Source organism: Carassius auratus, chromosome 43, assembly GCF_003368295.1.
Source record: "Carassius auratus strain Wakin chromosome 43, ASM336829v1, whole genome shotgun sequence".
Classification (NCBI taxonomy): domain Eukaryota; kingdom Metazoa; phylum Chordata; class Actinopteri; order Cypriniformes; family Cyprinidae; genus Carassius; species Carassius auratus.
In genome coordinates this window covers 7,377,367-7,394,361 of record NC_039285.1, presented here as the reverse complement: position 1 = coordinate 7,394,361, position 16,995 = coordinate 7,377,367, and positions in this window count along the sequence as shown.

The window sequence follows — 16,995 nt, the reverse complement described above, 5'->3', positions numbered from 1 at the left end:
TAGTTTGCATGATGTTGTCAGTTCCCCTGAAGTTTCCGTATGACTAAAACCTAAAAATAACCTCTTTGTAAAATGCTTTACACAGAAGTGTAGAGATGTACACTTTTTTTCCCTCTGCTACATGTTTAATATGTGATGGTTAACCTATGTTAGCCATTCTAGATGTTTCACAAAACTTGATAACAGTGAATTAAGGCCTGTTCATACCAATGACAATTACTATAACTGCAACTAGCTATAAAGTTCTAAAAATGATGCTAAATCTATAAAAATATGAACTATACTCACACAGATGAAAGAAATCATGGGGATTACTTTCAGCACAGTTTTTTCCAGCTGATGAACAATAAGAACACTGACAATCAGAATCCCCATGACTTTAAATAGATTGAGCTTTTTAAACAACAGACAACATAACTGCAAGGCATTCTTATAATAAAGAGAAGGTTATTGTGCATTGGTATGAATGCTAATATTTATTGTTATCATACTTGGTTTAAACAGGCTTTTAGACACGTCCCTTTTGTAGAGACAAGTCTACCTACCTTCTGCAGATATGTTTTGTGTCTTTCTGCAGACATATATCTATCAAGCTGGAAATGCTTTGAAGTTCTCATCTCCCTCCAGTGACAAAACAATTCAGCAAAGTTCAGTCTTGCTTTTTCTCTTTATTTTTCTGTGTCTTGTTATTCCTTTTAGGGTGTATGGCTCTGCAAGCCATTGTTGACAAATGAGAAATCATGAGCAATTTGCACCCTCCAAACACAAGACAAAATGCCACAAGCGCTCTTAGTTTCAGCCTTTCCATACATGGACTGTCAGCTATAAATACACAAAATGATTGACAAGCAGAAAATGCAACACAACAAACAAAAATGAACAGTGTCCAACCGATTTTTTATTTTATTTTATTGTTTGTAGAGACTGGGTCAGTTACACAGATATGTGTGATAACTCAAAGCAGGGATTTCAATGATATCTTTCAGGTAATTTGGATATTTGTCTGCACACCATTCCCTAAAAATCACTTGCAGTACCAACTTTAAAGGTAAAGTAATTTTAGGCAAGCCCCTAGGCTATTCTTTGGTTATTATCATCAACATAAATGAAAAATTTTGATTTAATGGTGACCTCCCTCTGTTGTCAAAAATACATCCAGACATTTAGCTTTCTTCTTATTTGTCCAAACAGCACTGACTGAAATTATAACTGATAAATTCTGTTTATTCAACCTCTTAAAATTTCATAAAAATTTAAGCTTTTTCATGGATCAGGAGACACTATTTGTTGTTGTTGTTGTTTTAAATGTGCTCCACCAGGTGCCCTTGACATTGATGAGCACCAGGTGGCAGTTTGATTGGTTGTTGTAGCTAATCTCAGTGCACTAGAGTGTCCTTTAACTAAAGGGCTGCTTTATGAGATTTCACCATCTGTTACTATCACCACCTGGAGTGCCCATGAGTTCCTCTAGAGGGCACTCGACCCCAGACTGTCACTCCCTCGCTAACTACATTCCCCATAATCCCTTGCCTAGACTCTTTGATCACTGATTGAATTCACCTGTGTCTTGTTAGCAATTCAAGCTCACCCTATTTAAAGCTTGTTTTTCGGTAATTCATTAGGTGTGTTTACATGGATGCTATTTGCATAGCTTATATGAATTCATTCTGACTGACAAACCTGAACGTATTGTTTACATGAATGCTAAATAAAGTAATCGGGTTGATATGCGTGTTTATATGTCACAAGTTTCTAACCGGATTTACTCTTTTGATGTGCACACAGCATGGATATACAGAGTTTCCCGCTGTTTTCGCATGCTGTTTTAAAAAGTACACATGATATTTACATGATATTTACTTTTAAAAAAAGAAAAATAAATTAGTAAAAGTGCCCCTTCCCACACCCAAAACTAGTGGTTTGTTAATGAGAGTTTTAAACAAGGATTCTGGTGGAATGTTGTCCTGCTCCACTTCACAGACGCTGACTGAAAGGGGAGTTTTATAATGATGGGATACTTATGTATGACACTTTATTCACCAGGAAGAACAGCCTGTTCTGCGCGTCTTAAGTCATTATGCTATTTCTACATCACTGCTCATACACAGTACTTTCGGTTTCGGTTTTCACTCCGATCAAGTGTTTACATGTCCTCTCGCTCGGATTACAAAGGGAATAAACCACCCCTAACAATCTGATCAAAATTGTAGTCAGATCTGGCAAATTCAATCTGACTTACATGTATACATGTGACTTTTTTTATTCTGATTGTGCTTCTAGTTCTATTATGATCGGATTAGTAAAGTCCATGTAAACGCAGCTAATGTTCAGTATTGTTAGCCTGTTGTGCTTCCTAGTTTCTGTGTCTTTCCTAGTTCCTTGTTTTCCTGCCTGGCTTTGTCTCCTTACCTTGGACTGTTTACTAGTGGTGGGCAAATCGAGGCTTCATGAAATATGTTATCTTGGTCATGAAAAATTTACATTAAATGAAAGTCACAACGCCTGGAATTTTTTACATATAAAGATTTTTATTTAAATATATTAATATATTAGGTTAAGACTAGGGCCGGGACTTTAACGCGTTAATTGAGATTAATTAATTACACAAAAAATAACGTGTTAATTAAGATTAATTAATTACAGAAAAAAATTTCCCGCAGTTTTTATAACTTATTTTTGCACTGCGGAACGTTTCTCACTGGATGAGTTTCGGCAGACCGATTATACTGAAGCACCAACTTGCGTTCGCATATCACTGCAGCACATCGAGCCTCAAGTATCACCTCAACGCAAAACATATAGCAGCTAGCGTGGACTTTACACTTTATGTTGAACTATGTATTTTGTTGGTGCAACTGGCAGTTTATGTTGAACTCTTTATTGTTTTGCCAAGGTTATTGAGAGTTGGACTTAGTATGTTATGGCATCTGAAGCAACAGAGAGATGTTTTCTAATAGTCAGTGTTTCCAATGTTCTGAATGTAATTGACAGCATTGTGTTTTACTTAAAAAACACTTTACAGAAGGTTCCAGCACCTATAAGCTTCCTGAATTTCTGAAATGTACTATTTCTAAATTGTTTCTAAATATGCTATTGCTACACTTAATGGCAAAAATTGCACTGGTCTGCTAGACTTGGTTGAACAAAAATAAACAATATTTTGTTGCTTAAGCTTATGTATTCAGTCATTATTCGATGGTATACTATAAATCCATGTGAAAAAAAAATTACTTCTCACTGTTCTCAGGTCAAATATTTATATGCGATTAAAATGCAATTAATTTCGATTAATTAATTACAAAGCCTTTAATTAATTAGATAAAAAAATTTTAATCGAGTCCCGGCCCTAGTTAAGACACGTGCGATTGTGTGGTTTGTTCAAGACCCTGTAGATCAAGAGCAGATTCGGTTCTCGAAACACTTGTGAAACACCCCATGATTTGATTCGCTTAGTCATGTGACATGGGTGTTTCAAATTACACTTCAGAGCAGTGTTTTGAAACATCTGCACTTCAGGATCTTGACACCATTTCGGCCATCCCTACTGTTTATCTCGTTTGTGGTTGTTTGCTGCCTGCTTTTGCCTGTTTGCTGCTTGCTTTCACAAGTTTTGAGGATTACTCTTTTGTCCCACACTGGATTAAACCTGTTTGCTGGTGTGTGACCCTGCCTGTTTGACCACTCTTTTGAATAAATCCTGAACTTGGATTTACTACTGCATTGTCATGCCTCCCAACATTACAACAGCTCATAACTTTATATATAACAGATTCACAAACTGATGAAATGGTCTAACCTGTGTGTATGAAACTGAAAGTTAAAGCAAACAAAACCCTACCTGTCTGACTTTTTGAAGTGAAACTTGTAGTAAATATACACATGGCATTTGATTTACAAATCTAACTATGAAACCCAAGAAATCAGGTACTTTGATTCATGGCTTCCTCTAACTGTAGACTTTCAGTTCCTTCAGTGGAATTTTGTCAAAGGACAGATTTCAGTTTAAACATCACAATGGTTAGGACTTTACCAACTAGCTTTTACTTCAGAAACATGCCATTTCTCTCAAGCACAGGGTGCCCAGAAGGATGGGGGTGGAAAAGAGGCTTATGGCTCAACAAGAGCACATGAAATAGGGAGAAAGGCCAAAAAGAGGTGAACAGCAACGCATCTAAAGATGTGGAAGGATTTAATTCACACTAGTCAGACCCAGTCACACGACGACTGACAGGCCACATTAAAGTGTTAGTTCACCCAAAAGTCAAAATTATGTCATTAATAACTCACCCTCATGTCGTTCCAAACCAGTAAGACCTCCGTTTATCTTTGGAACACTGTTTAAGATATTTTAGATTTAGTCCGAGAGCTCTCATTCCCTCCATTGAAACTGTGTGTACGGTATACTGTCCATGTCCAGAAAGGTAAGAAAAACATCTTCGATGTAGTCCATGTTACATCAGAGGGTCAGTTAGAATCTTTTAAGCATCGAAAATCCATTTTGGTCCAAAGATAACTAAAACTACAACTTTATTCAGCATTGTCTTCTCTTCCGTGTCTATTGTGATAGAGTTCAAAACAAAGCAGTTTGTCATATCTGGTTTGCGAACGGATCATTCGATGTAACCGGATCTTCTTGAACCAGTTCACCAAAACGAACTGAATCGTTTGAAACGGTTCGCGTCTCCAATACGCATTAATCCACAAATAACTTAAACTGTTAACTTTTTTAAATGTGGCTGACACTCCCTCCGAGTTCAAACAAACCAATATCCTGGAGTAATTCATTTACTCAAACAGTACACTGACTGAACTGCTGTGAAGAGAGAACTGAAGATGAACAGATGGATAGAGGATTGTCTTTTAGACAAGCAATGGTTTAAATGGATGGATTTTTTTTTTTTTTTTTTTTTTTTTTTTACAAACATGCAGCTTTTCACTTCAAAAGATGTTAACTTAGGCTATGGACTGGAGTTGTGTATTGTGATGTTTTATCAGCTGTTGTCATCTTATCAGCTGGCACCCATTCATTGCAAAAAAAATGCAATGCTACATTTCTCCAAATCTGTTATTAGGATACCTTAGGTTAGTATGTTTTCAGCAAATTTTCTCTTGGATGAAATATTATTTTATTGTCAAGTTCTGTACAAAGTGGTTACTTTAAAATTCTTATTTTGGGCTCTACAGACAAAAAACTAGCAGCATGTGGGTTTGGCACAACAGAACCTTGAGTAAAAAGTATTTACATTTTTGGGTGAACAATCCTTTATGTTTCTTTCACTCACAATTTTTATTATTCAACTCTGGAATTAAAATAGGTTTAAGTGTATTGAACAACAAATGTCTAAACAAGGGAGCATTATATATTGCACACTAAATTACTTCTTTTATATCAGAGCCTTTATCAAATCTCTTGAATATTTCAAGATAGAAAGCTGAAAAATTAGCTTCCAGCAGTAATAACGTGGCGCTTACACCTGTAAAATCTGGAGGGTTCCATTTATCATGCAGATCTTGTTTTCTGTTAAAGTGGTGAAGAAAAATGAGATCCTTTCTGTCTTCTTTCTTTTATAACCTTTCAAGCCTTTTAGAAATTAACCACTCTAATCACATGAAAGGCTGGAAGCAAATGATGGGACTTTTAGCATTAAATGGGTCATATGATGCGATTTCAAGTTTTACTTTGTCTTTGGAGTGTTACAAGCTATTGGTGCATAAAGAAGATCTCTAAAGTTGCAAAGAGTAAAATCTCAAATCCAAAGAGATGTTCTTTATAAAAGTTAAGAGTCCACCACTCCTACCTAAAATGGCTCATTCTAACATGCCCCCATATGTAAGAAGATTTGCATAACGCCACCCAAATGTTCACGCAAAGAAAGGTGTAACTTTTATGCCACCAGCACCATGTCATGGAGATGCTGTGTGTGTTGTTGTTAAAGCGAAGCTACATTGTTTGGCCTTCCAAAAGAGGACACAACTAGAAATCAGTGGTTAAGTTGTATTAACAACACTGCTCCAGAACAGTTCAACCCAAATATTCAGATGTCTGCTGCACATTTTATGGAGGACAAGGATTGTTTCCAGTGAGTGTAGCCTACAATGCCGGTGTGTGTTTCTATAAATTGGATAATTACAACTTTGCAAGGACAGTCTTGTCTTTCTGACTCACAGTCTGTAAGTATGTTTTCATAAGTAAAGGATTTGCCACTGATGATTCAAATGAAAATTTTGAGCAGTGTAGAGTAGTGCTTGTTGTTTGTCATTTCTCCTATCACAAATGCAGACATGGTTTATGTTTACACAGTGTGATATGCAACATGTAAAAAGACATTAGACATTAGTATAAGTCATTAGAATCAGTAATTATGTCCCAGCTGGATGCAACAAATGCCTTGTTTGTAATGGGTTTTATTGGTTTTGTCTCATATCGGGAGACGGTATCACAATATGGTAAGGAGCGTAAAATTTCCATCACACACTTGAGGTATTCAGCCAATCACAAAACACTCGATAGATGGCCAATCAATATACACCTCTTTTTTTCAGAACATTGAGCTTTGTAAAAATCGACACCTTTCAGAAAGACGGGGCATAGAGGAGAAACGGATCCTCTGCAATGAATGGGTTCCATCAGAATGACAGTCCAAAAAGCTGACAAAAACATAACAATAAACCACAAGTAATCTTCATGACTCCAATCTGGTTTGAATCAAGGGGAGACATTTATGAAATCAAGCACTGTTTACAAAAGTATAAAAGAAATCATGTGGATGTCTTGTGGATTACTGTGATGTTTTTATCAGCTGTTTGGTCACCCATTCACTGCAAAGGTAAGCAAGTGATGTAATGCTAAATTTCTATAAATCATTTCTGATGAAAAAACAAACATATCTACATCTTGGATGGCCTGTTTATAACTTTTAAGCTAATTTTCATTTTTGCTGAACTATTCTTTTAAATGCATTGTATTTATTGTGATTCGGTTAAAAATAAAACTGACTGGTAAATGCTAGTGACAAGTCAAGATGTTTGAGACAAATTTAAATTTAAAAATAGTGTTACGTTATAGTTTTTTTGTTTTTTTTTTAAAGCAGAGAAGGAAAATGTGCATGTTAAAATCCCCAGTGACAACACATTCAAAACATGTTTAGATACCCTTGTGTTCAGCAGTCCGGCGCTGATGTTATGTGTTGCTCCAACTTTTACATCGCCATGAATAAAAAACAGTTTAGCTGTTTCATCCGCTGTGCATTCGGGTGTCTGAGAGGCGGCTGAGGTTCAGGAGCAGCTCTGTGGAGCAGAAGGAATGTTACTTTGGGTACTTGGCTCTTAGCAGCACGTCTCTGAATAATGCACAGGCCCAGAGAGGAGGGGAGACAGAGCAGACGGGAGGCTTAGGCCACAAAAGTGCCTCTGTCATTCAGCTACCTCCTGAATAAAACACAGCCAGAACCACTTCAGCGAGAAATACCTAACAGGGAAATACAAAAGGGAGAATGAGAAAGTGGACAAAGCTAACAGAAAAGAAAAACACACAGAGACATCAACAAGACATAGTGGGGGTCCAAAAGTTTCTGACTTTTAGTAAAATTATTTTATTTTGCATGTCTACATTGCATCTATCTATCTATCTGTATGTATATCTGTCTATCTGTCTATCTATCTATCTATCTGTGTTGCATTACTAAGAAATTACTGTAATTGTTTGGGTAATCAGTTTGAAAATCATAATTATTTTTGTGAATAATACTTTTTTGAAGTTAGTGGTGCACACTTGAAATGACACGGTTCAGCCTTAGCATCATCCAGATAAATCAATAATCACAACACACAATAACGTCTGGGTTACGTACATAAGCCTCGTTCCCTGATGGAGGGAATGGAGACATTATGTCGAAAGACATATGGGGTCTCACTTGGGAGGCCAATCATCTCTGAGTTTAAGAGAAAACGCCAATGAAAATTGGCTAGTGGATTTAACATACCTGAGCCACTCCCCGTGCCAAAGGGGAATAAATAGGGCGATAGGTGCATCCACTCACTAGGTTTTATGCTGAGGAGCCGAGAATGTGTCCCAGCAACAGCAAATGGTTCAAAGTTGTGGCATAGGGAAATAAAGTCTCCATAGCCTACTTCAGGGAACGAGGGCTACATACGTAGCCTAGACGTTCCCTAGATGTTCCCTATCTGTCGGTCAATACAAGTTATGTCGAACGACAAAAGGGGTCCAATGGAAAAACGGCACAACCTGAACACTGTCACAACCCTGTGGTGCTGCAATTGTCGGCAAGCCATGGCGTGCCACAAAAGCTACACTTCAGGTCATAACCTTCACAAAGCCCCAGCACAGATTCACTGACCTTGGTACCGAAGTTGCCAAAGGGTGAGTACATCGCTGCTGGAGAAGGCCATGCTGCTGTTCTGCTCACACAAAGTTAGTGGACGGGATTTCAACCTTCAGAGAAAGATTTATTCTAATCTTCCCAATTTGTTCTTACAGCTTGGCAAGTCGATAGGGAAGCAAGCCTTAGGAAAAGGTCACTACGGAGACCACATCCTACCCATAGGGAGGTGACAGGTGGAGATACTGATATGGACTGACCTACGGGGCAGTACTACATATGGAATGGGTCTCTGAGGCAGGTCCTACCTTAGAGTAGGGTTGGAACAGCTGCCAGAAGAGACTGACAGAGCAGGTCTGTCAAGGAAAGACACAGGTTTGGCGGCAGACTGCTCCGCCAAGTCTGACCGCCGAGGGTGCTGGAGGATGCTCGACCAGGGTAGCTGCTCAGAGCTTCTGAAGCTCTGGGTGCGGTCCACATAAATGCAAAGCGCTCTTACGGGACACACCAACACCATGGCTGGATCTGCCTCCTCCAGGGGCAGCACTTGCAGGTTCACCACCTGGTCTCTGAAGGGAGTGGTGGGAACCTTGGGCTCGTATCCAGGCCGGGGTCTCAGGACAACGGGAGAGTAGGCCGGCCCGAACACAAGGCACTCTTCACTTACTGAAAATGCTTGGAGGTCCCCGACCCTCTTGATGGAAGTGAGCGCAACCAGGAGTGCTGTCTTGAGAGAAAGGAATTTAAGCTTGTCTGAATCCAGCAGCTCAAAGGGACCCTTCTGAAGTCCAGCCAGAACAATAGAGAGGTCCCAGGAGGGAATCAGGGGTGTCCTAGTTGGATTTTAACCTTCTAGCACCCCTCAGGAACCTAACGATCTGGTTATGCCTCCCCAGGGACCAGCCGTCCACTACATCATGATGGGCTGTAATGGCAACCACATACACTTTCAAGGAGAAGGGTGACAGCCTACATTCCAACCTTCTTGAAGGAAAGAAAGCACGACTCTGACCGAGCATCTCCAGGGGTCTTCCTGGTGAGAAGAACACCAATTCATGAACAGACTCCACTTCAGAGCATAGGCCTGCCTCATAGAGGGGGCTCTAGCCTGAGTGATAGTGTCTACCACCGCCGGTCTGCCGCGTCCCGTCCAGAAGCCACATGCTGAGGTTCCAAAGATCTGGACGTGGGTGCCAAATGGTGCTAAGCCCCTGGGAGAGGAGGTCCCTCCTCAGGGGGATGCGCCAGGGAGGGGCTGTCAGGAGGAGCATGAGTTCCGAAAACCAGGTCCAGGTGGGCCAGTAAGGTGCAACCATCAGGACCTGTTCCTCCATCTGGGGATGGAGTCGCCATTCACCGGGAAAGGTGAGCTGTCATGATAGCTTACAGCGACTTGAGCCACGTCTGACTCCAGAGAGAACGCAAAGGGGAGGACCCCGTATTGCCATGCCTGACCCTCGAATGCAAACATGAAAGTATGTGTTACGTAACACAGAGACAGGATGTAATCCAAGGCGTGTTTATTGACCAAGCTCAAAAGGTCAGAAAATCACAGTCATTTCACAGGGTAACACAGGGACGGACACAAGGCTGATGGCACGGTGACACAGGGACCTCGGTGGGCAACGATGATGGTGCTTGCTTCGGTGATGATCCCTTGAATCCCGGTGAGTGTGCAGTCCTCGTGAAGGTGAACGGTAATCCAGTGAAAGGTGAAATCCAAGAATGACGACGACACAGGAAGACTCAGGCAGGAACTAGGACACAGGAAACAGGTACGGGAGCACACCGGGGAGAAACAACGATCTGACAACATGAAACACCAGTTACTGAACTTATATAGGACACAAACAATTGAAACCAGCTGGCGCTGCTGATCATCACTGATCAGTGACCACGCCCATAGACACACACATAACAACACGACAGACGAGAGAGAGAGAGTGAATTCATGAACTGTGACAGCACCCCCTCCCCTACGAACGCCTCTTGGCGTTCCCTGATGGTCTTACCTGACGATTGTAATCATCGATAAGAGAGTGATCCAGAATGTCTCTAGCAGGAACCCAACTTCTCTCCTCCGGACCGTAACCCTCCCAGTCCACCAGGTACTGAAATCCGCGTCCCCTCCTTCTCGAGTCCAGAATACGGTTAACCAAATAAGTGGGTTCCCCATCTACGAGACGCGGCAGGGGAGGAACCAGGACAGGCGGATTAATGGGTGCCCAAAACACGGGCTTGATTTTAGATACATGGAAGGCGGGGTGAATTCTCCTGTACGTGGGAGGAAGTTTGAGGTGGACTGCCACCGGACTAATGATCTTGGTGACAGGAAACGGGCCAATAAATTTGGGAGCAAGCTTATTAGAGACGGAGCGGAGAGGATTGTTCTTAGTTGAAAGCCACACTTTTTGACCAACGACGTATACGGAAGGCTTTGACCGGTGGCGATCGGCCTTGGCCTTGGTCTTGGCGCGCGCCCCCACTTGGAGAAGAGTCTCACGGGCTCTAGTCCAAGTGTGGTGACACCTCTGGACGAAGGCGTGAGCGGAGGGGGCCGCGACTTCGGATTCCATACTGGCAAAAACTTGTGGCTGGTAACCTAAACTACACTCAAACGGAGTAAGGCCCGTAGCTGACACTGGTAACGAGTTGTGTGCGTACTCCACCATAGAAAGTTGTTGGCTCCAAGAGGAAGGATTCTTGGAAACCAAACATCGCAATACTCTCTCCAGATCTTGGTTGGCCCTCTCTGATTGACCATTGCTTTGGGGATGAACCCCCGAAGAGAGACTAACCGTCGCCCCTAATAATCTACAAAACTCTTGCCAAAATTTGGACACAAATTGGGGACCCCTGTCGGAGACCACGTCCATCGGGAGGCCATGTAAACGAAAGACGTGATCTATGACAGCAACCGCTGTCTCCTTGGCTGACGGTAATTTGGGCAAGGCGATAAAATGAGCCGCCTTCGAGAACCGGTCCACGATCGTCAAAACGACAGTCTTGCCCTGGGAGGGCGGGAGTGCGGTAACAAAATCTAGAGCGATGTGGGACCAGGGTCTCGAAGGGACTGACAGCGGTTGTAGTAACCCATCAGGGGGTCGGTTGGACGTCTTACCAGTGGCACAAACAGAGCAAGCCAAAACAAAACTACGGATATCACGAGCCATTGACGGCCACCAGAATCGTTGCTTAACCAAAAAACTGGTACGATTAACTCCTGGATGACAAGCTATACTGGAGCAATGACCCCACTGAATGACTTCGGACCGATACTCCTCAGGCCCAAATAACCGGTTCGGTGGGCAATCGGGCGGAGGCGTTACCCCTTCTAAGGCCTTCATTACCTTCGATTCGACCTCCCATCTGAGAGTGGACTAATGTCTCGGGTAAAATATACTCGGGAGTAGATGGGCGTTCGGAATGGTTAAAAATGCGAGATAAAGAATCGGGTTTGATGTTCTTGGAACCCGGGCGATACGAAAGAGAAAAGTCAAAACGGCCGAAAAAAGTGCCCACCGAGCCTGCCTAGAGTTGAGTCTTTTAGAAGTTCTAATATATTCTAAGTTCTTATGATCAGTCCAAACGATAAAAGGTACCCCTGACCCTAGCCAGTGCCGCCATTCCTCCAGTGCTAACTTGACTGCCAACAACTCTCTGTTACCAATGTCATAATTGCGTTCGGCAGGTGATAAACGATGAGAAAAGAAGGGTGAATCTTACCGTCTGTGGAAGAACGTTGGGAAAGAACTGCTCCTACCCCCACCTCTGATGCATCGACCTCCACCACGAACTGACGTGATGGATCAGGGGCAACGAGGATGGGAGCCGAAACGAAGCGACTCTTAAGTTTGGCAAATACAGCCTCCGCTGTATCGGACCACCTGAACGTCGTTCTGGGGGAGGTCAAGGCGGTCAGAGGAGCTACTAGTTGGCTGAAGTTACAAATAAAACGTCAATAAAAATTGGTGAATCCCAGAAACCTCTGTAGGGCCTTACGGGAATCTGGACTTGGCCAATCTATCACAGCCTTAACCTTGTCAGGATCCATACGCACTCCCTCAGATGAGACGATGTACCCTAAAAAGGGAACGGACTGTGCATGAAAAACGCATTTCTCCGCCTTGACAAAAAGCCCATTCTCTAGCACTCTGAAGCACTCGTCTGACGTGCTGAACGTGTTCCTGGAGAGAAGAGGAAAAGATCAATATGTCATCCAGGTAAACATATATGAATTGATCAACCATATCTCTCAGTACATCATTGACGAGTGCTTGGAAGACCGCGGGCGAGTTGGATAGCCCGAAGGGCATAACCAAGTATTCAAAGTGCCCTATGGGGGTATTAAATGCGGTCTTCCATTCATCTCCCTTCCTTATGCGGACCAAATGATAAGCGTTACGTAAATCCAATTTTGTGAAGATGGATGCTCCCTGCAACCGTTCGAAAGCTGAAGACATCAACGGTAACGGATAAGTATTCTTTACCGTGATGTTGTTCAACCCTCGATAATCAATGCACGGTCGCAGAGACCCATCCTTCTTCCCCACAAAAAAGAACCCCGCCCCCGCTGGAGATGAGGAAGGTCTAATGAATTTGGATGCTAGAGAATCAGAAATATATTTCTCCATAGCCTCCCTCTCTGGAACAGAAAGTGAATATAACTTGCCCTTAGGCGGAGACTCACCTGGAACTAAATCTATGGCACAGTCATAGGGACGATGAGGAGGAAGAGAAGCAGCACGAGACTTACTGAACACTTCTCTCAGGTCCTGGTACTCCCTGGGCACGTTAGACAAATTCACCACCTCCTCCTGGAACACAGACACAGGTACAGACGAACACGCAGACACTAGACACGACTTATGACAATCGTTACTCCACATGGAGATGTAATTGTCCCCCCAATCAACTCTGGGATTGTGACGTGTAAACCTAGGATGTCCGAGTACAATGGGTGCCAGGGGTGAATGCATGAGTAGGAATGTTATTGTCTCAGTGTGGTTGCCAGACGTGATGAGGGTGATGGGTTCTGTAGTATGAGTAATGTTAGGAAGTTGTTGTCCATTAAGAGCACTGACAGAAATCTGGTGTGTAAGGGGGGTGATAGGAACGTGGAGGTGGTGAGCCAGTTCAACATCAATAAAATTACCTTCCGCCCCCTGAATCCAATAAAGCCCAGGTGTCATGAGTGTTGGTTGCCCACCTTAGTCTTACCGGAAGGAGAGTAGCTGATGATGGTGAGGATGAGGTCTTCCCGGTGGAGATCCCACCCAATAGTAGCCTCATTGTTACTACCGGGCTTGGTCCTTTAAACGGGCCCGAGTGAACGAAGTAAGTCCATTGAGACTAGTGGGAAGGTCCAGCATGTAGATCTCCCTCTGGATACGGTCAGCCAACCCATGCAGGAATCTGTCCCACTGTGCCTCCTCGTTCCATCGGCACTCTGCAGCCAGGGTGCGGAACTGGAAGGAATATTCCGACACCGAACCGTGACTTTGGCGGAGATCGGCGAGTAGTCTGGCCGCCTCCCTACCCGCCGCCGCCCGATCGAAACCTTCCTCATCTCCTCGGAGAGTGCCTGGAACGAGGCGCAGCATGGGTCTTGGTTCTCCCATACCGCCATTCCCCAGAGAGCAGCCCTCCCGGATAATAGCGTTAGCACGAACGCCACCTTGGATCGCTCTTGGTTGAACGTCTGAGGCTGTAGAGCAAAGTGCATAGAACAGCGAGTAAGAAATGCTCTGCAAAATTCTGGTTCACCTGAATAACCCTCTGGTGTAGGCAGTCTCGGTTCTCGCCGCGGCTGCGGCTGTGGAGGGGAGGGTGGACTCGTCGGTGTGGGTGGCGCAGTGGAGACTCCTAGCTGTTGAATCTGCTGGGTGAGCTCGGACACCTGCGTCACAAGCGCTTGGACCGCCCTTCCTGTGATCGAGATGTTCTCTTCCTGAGTGTCCATTCTAGCGATACTTCGGGCTGCAAACTCATTCCACGTGGAAGCGCCTGCTACATCCATGATGTGGGTCAGATCGTTCTGTTACGTAACACAGAGACAGGATGTAATCGCAAGGCGTGTTTATTGACCAAGCTCAAAAGGTCAGAAAATCACAGTCATATCACAGGGTAACACAGGGACGGACACAAGGCTGAGGGACCTCGGTGGGCAATGATGATGGTGCTTGCTTCGGTGATGATCCCTCGAATCCCGGTGAGTGTGCAGTCCTCGTGAAGGTGAACGGTAATCCAGTGAAAGGTGAAATCCAAGAACGACGACGACACAGGAAGACTCAGGCAGGAACTAGGACACAGGAAACAGGTACGGGAGCACACCGGGGAGAAACAACGATCTGACAACATGAAACAACAGTTACTGAACTTATATAGGACACAAACAATTGAAACCAGCTGGCGCTGCTGATCATCGCTGATCAGTGACCACGCCCATAGACACACACATAACAACAAGATTGATGAGAGAGAGAGAGTGAATTCATGAACCATGACAGTATGTGTCTTTCAAGTCTATCGCTGCAAACCAGTCCTGGGGCTGAATGCAATTGATAATGTGTTTCTGTGTCAACAACTTAAACGGGAGCTTGTGCAGGGCCCGATTCAAGACTCGCAGATCCAGGCTAGGTCGAAGGCCACCACTTTTCTTGGGTACGATGAAGTAAGGGCTGTAAAACAGGAAACGAAAGCATCCAGAAGGACATGGACGAAACAGCATCTTTAAAAAGACGCAAATCATCCATGATTTGCTCTTTTAGGAAATCTTCTCTTTTAGTTGAAGCGCCCAGGGGAATCGCTGAAAGGGACACCACTGTTTGTGCCGTACCACCAACCAGAACAGCTTCCCGACACACAGCAGATGAATGCCTTAGTAGAGTATAACAGCTTTAATACAACCACTCAGCTCCGAAGCAAAAATCCAGTGGATGCGCCTGTCGCCCTATTTATACCCGTTGGCAATGGGAGTGGCTCAGGTATGTTAAATCCACTAGCAAATTTTCATTGCCGTTTACTTCTTAAACTCGGAGATGATTGGCCTCCCAAGTGAGACCCTATATGTCGTTCGACATAACTCGTATTGACAGATAGGGAACTGGCATTACCCTGGTTAATTAAACAGGCTATTACAATGAATCTAATTTCATGCATTGACTTTTCAGACAGAATTATATTGACACTTTTGAATGGCACTCCATGAGGGTCATTAAAAAAAGTAGATTTTAATTGTTCTATTGTACTGTACATCATGCACTAAGTACTATCGAGGGCCAGCCTTAGTTATATGTTCACAAATTGATGATTTTATGATTTCACCTACTGTGGTCAACTATTAGAATTTCACTCATTCAGTTGCTGAAGAACTTTTCACCTTTTAAACATGTGTCCTTTTGACCTTAAGTGGCTGCATTGTTTGTGTTTGTAACAGGCCAAGTGAGGGCAAGGGAAGTGTCTGAAATCACGTGGCAAGGCAAACCAACAACCATGTAGAATTTTCTGCACACTACTGCTTTGAATAACATGGTTGTATCAGGTGACAGCTGGTCGCATGCGCTCTGAACTTTTTTTTAAATATATATATAGATTAAATTGTTGGTTTGGTTTTTAGATGATGTTTTCTTTTTTAGATCATATAGATTTGTTGTTAAATATTTTCTAATATAAACCAATGAAAAAAAAGTATGTATGTTTATGAATGTGGAAAATGTGAGTGGTGCTTGATTGCAAAAGTCGATGCTACTAAGCATTTGAAAACAAGTGATTTTTAGCATTTTAGGAAGGTAGGGTTTTCTGGGTGGTTACTAAGGATTTCCCTAGTGGTTGCTACAGTGTTCATATTGGTTGCTATGTGCTTGCCAACTGGCTCTGGGCAAGCCCTCAAGTTTCTTGGTATGGTCCTTTTCTTAATGCACTGCAATGCTGTTTTAATGTTTTCACATCACGTCAAGTCTGACGAGAACAGTGCAATAATTTTGCAATACATTTAATTGATAAAAAATTACAGTAAACATTTTTTTTTAATTTCTCCTTTCATCCCTCACAAACTGAATTGCAGACATTTTTAGACTAGGATATTAATCACTGGTTTCTCTTTTTCAGATAGTGTGGTTTTGATCTCACTTATGGTGTAGTTCCACCTGAAGTTAAACGTCACAGCCCTAAAGCACCAGTCAAGTGGACATGTGTGATTAGATACTTCCTCTCTCTCTCTCTCTCTCTCTCTCTCACACACACACTCACACACACACACCACACACACACCCCCCTCATAAATCTTATCTCTGTCTTCTATAATCTGTTTTGACAAACCCTCGGGGTCACCACTGCATCTCACATGTATTTAATTAATTATGTATGTTTGATCATTAACCATTTATTTTTTTCTCTGATTTCTGTGTTCACGTAGATTCTGAAAGGATGGATGGACATGTGACCATGGTACAAATTCCTCAAAGTGTGTAATGGATTATGTGTTTGGTCAGATTAGCATTAGCATAATGCTGCATAAATGTAGTTGTTCATTAGCTTAATCCTGGCTCTCAATTTTATTAATAATAAGATCATTCCCTTGCAGCTGCAGGCACTGATGACTGTTTTCAATCTTGCATCATGTGCTCTTTGACCCTCAGGCCAGTTATTTCTTGTT